We start from the raw sequence: 10,778 nt of genomic DNA, 5'->3' as shown, positions 1-10,778 counted from the left end.
CAGTGCTGAACATCCCAGCACTACACATAAACGCACACATTCTTCTGTTCATAAAACACCTCCCGACCTCTACCTGTGGCCAAATTACACCAGCATGGTCCCATACACCTCTTGGTGGGATGCTGGAGAAAATCAACTTGGCTGTGGGAAAAATGTGCATCACTGCTCTCATCACCTTCTTCAGGTGACGGAGCAAACATTACCAGACCATGTACCCCAAATGTATTCCTCCATAATGCACGACCACAACATTCACAGTATGAACGGAGGCCACACATGTACAAAGGAAAACCATGGCACAGAAACCCCACTCAAACACTTTACCCCAGAAAGCCTACACACCTTCCAAGTGAATGTTACTATCACAGCCTCTTTCCACGCCATACCTGTCCAGATCTTGCACAAAGGTATCTCCCACGATGAGCAGTCTGCATCTGTTCATGTCTGTAAACGTGACTGCATCGACCTTTCATGAAACATTTCACCGGCCCTTCCTGTGAACCACACCTTGCACACCTGCTTCCACAATCCCCATTTTTCCACGTGCAAAAGCTCCATCCAGAAAAGGGCACATTGCAGGACATGCGCCTTCCCAACTACAGTGAGGGCCATATCCCACATAACCACACCCACTCCGTCTTCCGTTTCCACTACTGAATATGCTACACTCTTGCATTATGGCAGTATGCAATGCTCACCCACACATGTACCATTCACATCGAAGCCCTCCCTACCGAACACTATCATTTCTGCACTGCACTACACACATAACTTTGCACACTCAAAGGACAGGTCTTCTGTCATGAGAAAGCACCTCCAGGTTACAGCTTACGAAACCCATCCACCCTTTCAGCATCCATATTCACCCAGAGCGTCACCCACCACCACCAAGTGCAGGTACGAATATTTCTTCTCCTCCCAGCACTGCACCCACTCCAGATATACAATAGTTTAAAGTGCAGTACACTAGTTACTAATCTGCACAATGCACACTACTCAAGTACATACACTAAGCGGATAAACCCTATGCAGTACTACAGACACACTTTCTTACCGCAACACTCAGTGGACACACTATATAACTGTCCACTCCATAACCTTCTGCCATGCACCCAACACTCTAGGACTTGGCCACACCCACCACAACTTAACCGAGCCATTCAGGCCACCATGTTCTCATGTGCCAGGGTCCGTTCACCCAACAGAAAGAGAGAGAGCTGCACCGCCAGGAGTCCCACATGAACTCCTGCGTGGAAAATACGACAGAACACACGATAAAAGGCAGCAAAGGACAAGGATACGGAGGCCCTGTCCCTCCGATGCATTTCCAGCATCACAGTCGCCCCCCCCAGACTGAGGTGGAGGGTGCCTAATCTCCCACGGGATAGACACCCTAATCCAGACGGTCAACATACCTTCTGGAAAGGCCATCTGCATTATCGTGACTCTTCCCTGGTCTGTTCTCTATGGTGAAGTCTAGTCCTTGCAGGCTAATTGACCACCTGAGCAGTTTCGGATTTTCACCCTTCATCTGCATAAGCCACTTCAGAGGCTTATGATCTGTTTGGACCTTGAAGGTAGACCCCGTAAGGTAGGGCCTAAAATGCCTAAGGCTCCAAACTATACTAAAACAGTCCCTTTCCACAGTAGCCCACCTAAGTTCTCTACCCTTGAGTTGTCTACTGATGAATATGATAGGATGTTCTCTCCCTTTGTCATCTTACTGGGACAAGACAGCTCCAATTCCGGTGTCGCAGGCATCCGTCTGGACGATAAAGGGTCGGCTGTAGTCAGGCGCACACAACACATGTGCCCTACACAGACTTTCTTTCAAGCCTTCAAAGGCCCTCTGACAGTCTTCAGTCCAATTAACCTTCCTAGGATGTTTGGGTGAAGTCAGAGCTGTCAGGGGTGCAGCTATGGTTCCATAGTCTGCCATGAAATTGTGATAATACCCAGTGAGGCCCAAAAAGGCTCTCACCTGGGTTTGAGTAGTGGGAGTCTCCCAGTCCTGCACATCCAGTAACTTACTGGGGAGAGGTTGGATTTGACCCCCTCCTACCTCATGACCAAGATATGTGACTTTCCCCTGAGCTATCTGGCACTTGGTGGCCTTGATAGTGAAGTTAGCCCTTTTCAAGGCCTGCAACACCTTACCCAGATGTGTCAAATGCTCTTCCCAAGTGGAACTGTAGACGGCAATGTCGTCTAAATAAGCCACACAAAAGGCTTCCAGCCCACTGAGAGCATGATTGACCAATCTCTGGAAGGTGGCACGGGCATTCTTCAACCCAAAAGGCATGACCCTAAACTGGTAGAGTCCCTCTGGTGTTGAGAACGCCGTCTTTTCCTTGGCATGGTCCGTCAGAGCTATTTGCCAATAGCCTGAGGTGAGGTCAAAGGTGCTCACAAATTTGGCAGCACCTATGGTGTCCACAAGCTCATCAGCCCGGGGCAATGGGTGCGCGTCAGTTTTGGTGACGGCATTGACTCCTCGGTAGTCCAAACAGAACTTCCAATCCTTGGTACCTGCCTGGGAACTTGCCTTGGGGACAAGGACCATGGGACTGGACCAGGGACTGGACCAGGGACTGGTTGAGGGTTCAATAACACCCAGATCCAACATCTTGACGACCTCAGCCTGGATGTGGTTCTTAACAGTATCTGACATACGGTAGCTCCTGCTCTTGACAGGCACGCTGTCACCAGTGTCAATCTCGTGCTTACACCATGGTGTAAGGCCTGGTGTCAGCGAAAACAGAGAGACATACTGCTGGAGCAAAGTCCTGCAGGCCCTCTGCTGCTCTGTTGTCAAATCTGGATAGAGATGCACTCCCTCTACTGAGCCATCCTGAGGGTTGCTATATAGCAAACCAGGAAGGGGCTCACTCTCATCCTCTTCTTGCTCTGAAGCCAGCAAGAGACATGAGACTTTGGCTCGCCTGTGGAAAGGCTTGAGCCTATTAACATGGAATACCTGAGGGGCTACCCCTGGGATTCCCATGTCAACCAGATAATTGACTTCGCCCATCTTGGAGATTATCCTGAAGGGTCCAGCCCATTTATCTGCCAATACCCGAGGCTTGGTAGGCTCCATCACGAGGACCTCCTGTCCCGGAGTCCAATCCACTTGCAATGCTTTAAGGTCATGCCAGAATTTGTTCAATTCCTGGCTGGCCTTGAGATTCACTGTTGCCTGACCCATCATCTGTGTCATCCTCCATCTGAGGCCTAACACATAGTCCCCCACTTGCTTGGCGGGACCTGGAGGGGTGGCTTCCAAACCTTCTCTGATCAAGGAAAGGGGCCCCCTCACGGGATGTCCAAAGAGTAACTCAAAGGGGCTGAAACCAACACCCTCTTGAGGTACCTCTCTGTAAGCAAACAGCAGGCATGGCAGGAGGAGATCCCATTTCCTCCTTAGGGGCTCTTCCAAAGCACCTATCATGCCCTTGAGAGTTTTATTAAATCTCTCAACCAGACCATTGGTCTGGGGGTGGTAAGAGGTGGAGAACTTATAGGTTACTCTGTAGTCTTTCTACATGATCTTCATGTAACTAGACATGAAGTTGGATCCTCTGTCAGAGACAACCTCCCTGGGGAATCCAACACGGGTGAAAAGGCCCAGGAGAGCCCGGGCCACCACCTTGGCAGTTACAGTTCGAGGGGTTAAGCCTCAGGGTACCTGGTGGCACGATCTACCAAAACCAGGATGAACTGATGTCCACCTGAAGTGGGAGGGTCCAGGGGACTGATGATGTCGATGCCCACCCTCTCAAATGGTATGCCAACCACTGGCAATGGCTGCAGTAGGGCAATGACACTGCCTCCAGTCTTGCCAGACAACTGACAAGTTGGGCAGGTCCTGCAGTGGGACTCCACTTCTACTCCCATCCGAGGCCATTAGAAATGGGCAGAGAGCCTCTGCTTAGTCTTTTTGGTACCAAGATGACCAGCTAAGGGCACCTCATGCGCCAACTGCAGTAGGAAGGACATGTAAACCTGGGGTACCACCAACCTCTTGAGGGCACCAGGTTCAGGCTTAGTGGGCTCACTAACAAGGAGCTCACCCTCCCAATAAATCCAGAATGTCCTAGGCGCTTCTCCTTGTGCCTGGGACAGGGCCTGTTTCCTCAGACCCTCGAGAGAGTGGCACTCTCTCTGTCCTTTACAGAAGTCTGCCCGGGAGGGTCCCCCTTCAGCTAACAAGCTTTGAAGATCGGGATGATCCTCCGGGTTGAGAACCTCTCCCACAGGAGAGTCTTCTGGCTCTTCTCCCACAGAAGTTGAGACAGGGTTTACCACTGGACCCAGCCCGTCCGGAGCTTGGATCCCAATGGGTGCTGTAGGAACATCAGGAAGAGAAGGATCTCCCTCCACAGAGGTGGCCTTCTTGTTCTTCCTTGGTCTTGCCTTAGGCCGCGCCTTTGGCTCGGGTACCGGACTCACAGCCAGACCCGGGGTCACCTGTGACCTAGTGACCGCAGCAGCAGTCATGGAAAGACCATCCGAGATCAATCCCAACTCGACTAGATCATGACCTAACAGAATGTTAGCAGGGACATTGTCCTGAACCAGGACAGGAAGCTTTGCTGTCTTGTCTGCAATTACGAGTGTGACTAAGGCTACAGGCGATAATTTGGGAGGCCCACCAGCTAACCTGGTGGTTCTCAGAGGAGCACCTACATAGTCCTCTAGCTTGAGCAGGGTCCTGTACACCACTGTCATGCTTGCCCAGTGTCTCTCAAACCAGTAGAAGGCTGGCCATTCAGGAGGACACTTCTCATAAATATACGGGTGTTCTGTGGGATAGTCACCAGTACTAACGCGTACTGGTCCCAGGCCCCAAGAGACACTAAGGAAATCTCTACAGGAGCACCATATGTGATCCCTGTAGAGGAGGGGAAGACAGTGGCCTCCACCTCAGACATGGGTTAAGGGTAGGTCAGGCTGACAGCCTGTACTCCAAGTGCCTTACCTTTACACTTGGAGTCACCCCTCTTGTGATCCAGAGCCCCACAATCCCAACAAGTGCCGGGAGTGCGGGGTACGGTACTGGAACCACTGGGAGCCTGCTTGGCAGCAGGTGGACCACTACTGTTATTCCCACCCACAGATGACTTATCCCCACTAGATTTTTGGGTCTTAGGAGAGGATGGTTTAGGTTTACCCGACTGTGACTGCTTTTGGGACTCCTCAGCTTTCTGAGAGGCCCCCTTTTCTTTGTCCGTGTCCTTCCCACTGGAGTCCTTAGGGGACACCCAGTGGGAGACCCACTTGTCAGCCAGCCTAGCCAGTTTAAAGGGATCCAAAATGTTCTGGTCAGCAACATACTGACGCAGCTCCGTTGAACAGGCTTCAGAAAAATGCTCAAAAACCAACAGGTGGGACAATTCAACAAAAGTTTTCACCTTGTAACCATCAATCCACCCCATCATGTTCATGTGCGCAGCACTCACCCAGTCAACCCAAGACACATTCTCTCGTTTCTTAAAATCCCTGAACCTTTTAAGGTATTGGGTAGGTGTCTTGCCAAACTTGGCAATGAAAGCACATTTCATACACTCATACTGACCCCTTTCTTCCACACTCAGCTTCAGAATACAGTCATACCCAGTCTAAGGCACTCTGCTGAACCAACACTTAGCCCAATCTCTTTTGTCAACATCATGAATTGCACAAGCCATTTCAAACGCTTCAATCCATTGGAGGATATCAGAACCCTCCACAAACACACCAACCAAATCTTTCATAAACTTAGTTGCCGGGGACCTGACACTCTCACTGGGTTTCGCTGACGTCTCCACTCTAGCTGGATTCTCTGACATTCAGTGTCCTTGTCTTTGAGTTCAAGATCCCTATTCTTGAGTTCCACTTGCTGTGCCAGCTCCTCTTTCTTAAGCTCAGCAACTATTTCCAACTTGCGATATTCAAAGGCCAATTTCATCCTTAATAACTCAAGCTCCAAGGAATTGCTGGGGTTCGGAACAGAGGCAGCAGGAATGGTGGCATTCCCAGAAACAGATTCAGTAGAACCCCCAGGGGCAGAGTCCTCATTGGTTGCATTCCCCCCCTCATCAAGAGTTTCACCATCAGTCTGGTAGTCCACCAGGGCAGCTATCAGCTCAGCCCTAGACTTATCCACAAAGTCTAACTCCCTGGCTTCACAAGCACTCTGGAGAGCCTCTAAGCACATCCTAGTCAATTTACCATTTGCAATATACTCCATTGCTTGTAATACAGTTGTTCTGTACACAACCAAACCTTAATTTAATAAAGTGCAGATATTTTGTAAGCGGCACGGTTATAGACTGATTCTTAAAACCATAAGCATCCCACCGCTGCCACCAGTGTGAAGAAGTACTGGTGGGGGTGCCTGTACTTCCGCTCTCTATATGGTAGAGGAGAGGCACAGAGGACCCCAGCCAAGATTCTCAATTGGTAGCAATGGACGAGCAATCAAGGCCTAGCTTCTCAGGAGGTGATGCGGGCTGGTTCTTAAGTAAAGTGTAGTCCCCGAACCACCACAAAGGAATGTCCACACACTGTATTACTGAAAACACAGTCTTTATATAATTAATATTCAAAGCTATGTACACGATCACAATAACGCACTTTGTACTCGGAAATCAACAATTGATAAATATATACAATTCTAAAGTGGTACCACCAATGTTATCAAATCTCATTAAAGTGCATCAACTGTACGGTTAAAATGTCCCACAGATCAATAACGAGGACACCAGCAATAGAGATAGGAAGGAACGCAAGATGGTTGAAACAATAGGCAGATTTCTGACCCCTACCCTTAGGCACAGTTCCGTGTGGAGATCCCCCCACCTGGGCAACCTGTAAAATAAAGATATATAGCACAAGCCCAGTCCATATATTGTTCACTAGTCTTATTTCCTCCGATTAAGGTTTTACCCCCCCCAATGTACCTGGTGGAGTAGAGTTCTTCAAAGACGCGTCGAAGGATCCTTCTTGAGTGACTCCCTTTAAAGCAGGAGCCACGGATCATCGAGAGGCGTTGAAGATGGTGAACCTGTCGTCAACGGCGGCGATGAGAAGTTCAGGGGTGCTGAGACCCCCGATGTCGATCCAGGCGGTGCTCGTCAGCGATGTCCTGCGAGGATGAGGTGTGCAGGGCACCTCGGTGATAGATTGTTCGGGACCGCAAAGAGTTTCAGAAGAGCTGTGGCCCAACGAGGGCGTCAAGCCGTCAAAGTCTTTGTGGCCTTCAGGTGGCGGGAAACCCACTGGCGGATTCTCCTCGGCGCGTTGGTCGTCCTCGACTTTCTCGCGGGACTAAGCAGTCGACGATGCGGACAAGGGAGTCCTTGGATTCAAATGTTCTTAGGAAAAGGAGCGGGCGGCTCCGGTCGTCGGCGGCACGGCGTCAACTGGTCCCCACGGCTGGGCAACACAACTTCGACGGGCCTCCAGCGGTTACACAAACCTGCGAACCCTGGTTGACGGCAATGGACTTCGACAGCGGCGAAGTCCGGGTGCTTTGCTTCATTCTCCTCAGCGGTCCCGTCTCGGGGCGGCAGCCTTTCGAGGGTCTGACTTCCAGGGAGCTTCGGCGAAGGTTAGCGGTGCTCGATGGTCCCTCGGAGCCCGGGAAAAGGGCGCCTTACCAGGTCCTCTCTCGGATCAGTCTTCGACGGATTTGGCAGCTTTCAGATCGGTCGAAGCAAATGCAACAGCAAGTCTTCTTCTTCCAGCTGGGCATCGAGAATCAGCAGTTCCAGTTACTTTTAATGTGAAGACACAGCTTCTGAACTATTTCCAGTGGTGAGAGGTCCCTCTCATCCACACTGCTGGGTCACTCTCAGCAGCCAATCATACAGAAGGGCATTCATGCATTCAGTCAGCCAATCAGGCACACAGTGCATTCAGGCCATCCTCCTCTCTCTCAGACACTCACAACAAGGAATGTGGATTGGGACAAGTACCCAGCCATTCAACACTACACACTGCATTCAGGCCAGTTTCGGGCAGGGCTGTCTCAGTCTTTGTCTCTCATCCCAGAAACCAGACAACCACAACAAGAAGTGCATATTGGTCACACACTCCATTCACCCAGGTCCCACCCACAGGAGGTATCCACAACATACAATCACTGGGAAGGCTCCAGCTAGTCTGGCCGGGCCTTCACAACAACACCATATATGGTACTCCCTCCCAACAGTCAGTCAGGGGGAAGGGACAGAGTCAGGGTTTCCCAGGACTTTGGGAAAACAATGTAATAGGTAATAGAAAGCAAGAGGCCACAGGGGCCATCTTGTTTTCCATCAGGAATCAACTGATTCGAATGGCAGAGCCTGGGTATCCCAAAATGGAGGATACTCAGCGCACCTGTCAAATTCAGCATGGAGCTGCCACCAGCCTATGGCTTTCGGCTATGCACCCGACACTCTAGGTCTTTGTCATACCCACCACAACTTAACCAAGCCATTCAGGGCACCATGTACACATGTGCCAGAAATAAGAAAGCCAACATACCCTCCACCAGTTCCACCCAACCGCCACACCACAATGCAGGGATACAAATACACATGGTCCACTTACCGTAACGGTCAAACATATTGCATGTATTTTGCACTGCAAACCACTTTCCATCACAATACGTTGAAAGTATGGCACCCCAGGAGCACATTCTGCTCAACATTAGGTCTGCTCTCTGACCCTGTACTACGTGCATAAAAGCAATGTTGCATTCAGAACTGCAGCACTTACTAATCTGCGCACAGCACTCACTTCAGTTGCTCACCCAAGTGTGCAATATCCTCTACAACTATCTCTGCCCACCACAAGTACTACAAATACATGCTTAGTTACAATTACATAGCTACATTGTGTTGTGCTGCCTGTGAGGAAGGCCTAGTCTGCTGGGTACATAGCCGAAGGCCTACCACCATCGGCCATGCACCCAACACTCTAGGTCCTGGCCACACCCACCACAACTTAACCGAGCCATTCATGCCACCATTTACAGATGTGCTAAAAATAAGAAAGCCAACATACCCTCCACCACTTCCACCCAACCACCACACAATGCAGAAATACAATCACACATGTTCCACTTATCATAACGTTCAAACATATTACTGTATTTTGCACTGCAAAGCACTTTCTATCACAAATCGCAGAAATTATGACACCCTCGGAGTGCATTCTGCTCAACATTGGACCTCCTCTAGAACCCTGTACTATATGCATACAAGCAATGTTGCACTGCGAACTGCAGCACTTACTAATCTGTGGAAAGCAATCACTTCAGCTTTTTACCCAAATGTACAATATCATCTGTAACCATTCTGTCCACCTCAAGTACTTCAAATGCATGGTTTTTCACAATTACATGGCTACATTATGTTGTGCTGGCTGTGTGGAAGTCCTAGGCTATTGGGCCATGCAACCAACACTCTAGGTCTTTGCCATACCCACCACAACTTAACCAGGCCATTCAGGGCACGATGTACACATGTGCCAGAAATAAGAAAGCCAACATACCCTCCACCACTTCCACTCAACCGCCGCACCACAATGTAGGTACACAAGTACACATGTTCCACTTACCGTAACGGTCAAACATATTGCTGTATTTTGCACCCACTGCCATCACAAGACATTGGGCCTCATTACACGGATGGCGGAGAACCATGGCGCTATTAGCGCCATTGTTCATGCCGGTAAAATACCGGCACCGCCTTGGCGGAAAGGGGAATTACCGCCCCATTCCAAGGTTGGCGGGGCGGTAATTCCCCCTTCCACCATTGCCCTTCCCCATTCCCATTTTTGGCCCATAGGGCTCAATGGGAATGGGGAAGGCGCTAATTACGGAACCGCAAATTGTGGTACCGTAATTAGCTCCCTGGGTCCCTTTGCGGGTTGGTTTTTAACGCCTGCAAAAAGGAGGTGTTAAATCCCCCAACCCGCAAAGGGACCTAGTAGTAAGGCGGTAAGGATTTACCGGTACCGGTAAATCCTTACCGCCATCCGTGTAATGAGGCCCATTGTGATTATAGCACTCTCAGAGCACATTCTTTTCAACATTGGGCCTGCTCTCGAACCCTGCACTACGTGCATACAAGCAATGCTTTATTGCAAACTGCAGCACTTACTAATCTGCGCAAAGCACACTATGGAACCACACACAAAAAGCATTAGTTAGCACTGTAACGTCATCCATATGTACAATATTCCATTAGTGCACACAATGCACACACTACAGGGCTGATCACGGGAACATCTACACCCTCACACCTACAACTTTATGTTGTTCTGAAACACTTACTAATCTGTGCAAAGCACACTATGGAACCACACACAAAAAGCATTAGTTAGCACTGTAACGTCATCCATATGTACAATATTCCATTAGTGCACACAATGCACACACTACAGGACTGATCACAGGAACATCTACACCCTCACACCTACAACTTTATGTTGTTCCGCAACACTTACTAATCTGTGCAAAGCACACTATGGAACCACACACAAAAAGCATTAGTTAGCACTGTAACGTCATCCATATGTACAATATTCCATTAGTGCATACAGTGCACACACTACAGGACTGTTCACGGGAACATCTCCACCCTCACACCTACAACTTTACATTGTTCCACGAATCACCACACCCATACAACCACTCACAAATGAACAATGGGGCACCTATTTTAAACCTGTGGACATAACTTTTTAGCCAGTGGACATATTAACCTCTCCTACTGATGCAGCGATGCATCGAATACACTACGGACTTA

The sequence above is a fragment of the Ambystoma mexicanum genome, chromosome 1p (genome assembly GCF_040938575.1).
Source record: "Ambystoma mexicanum isolate Mex_15411 chromosome 1p, UKY_AmexF1_1, whole genome shotgun sequence".
Taxonomy (NCBI): Eukaryota; Metazoa; Chordata; class Amphibia; order Caudata; family Ambystomatidae; genus Ambystoma; species Ambystoma mexicanum.
Note: the sequence above shows the minus strand (reverse complement) of the source record.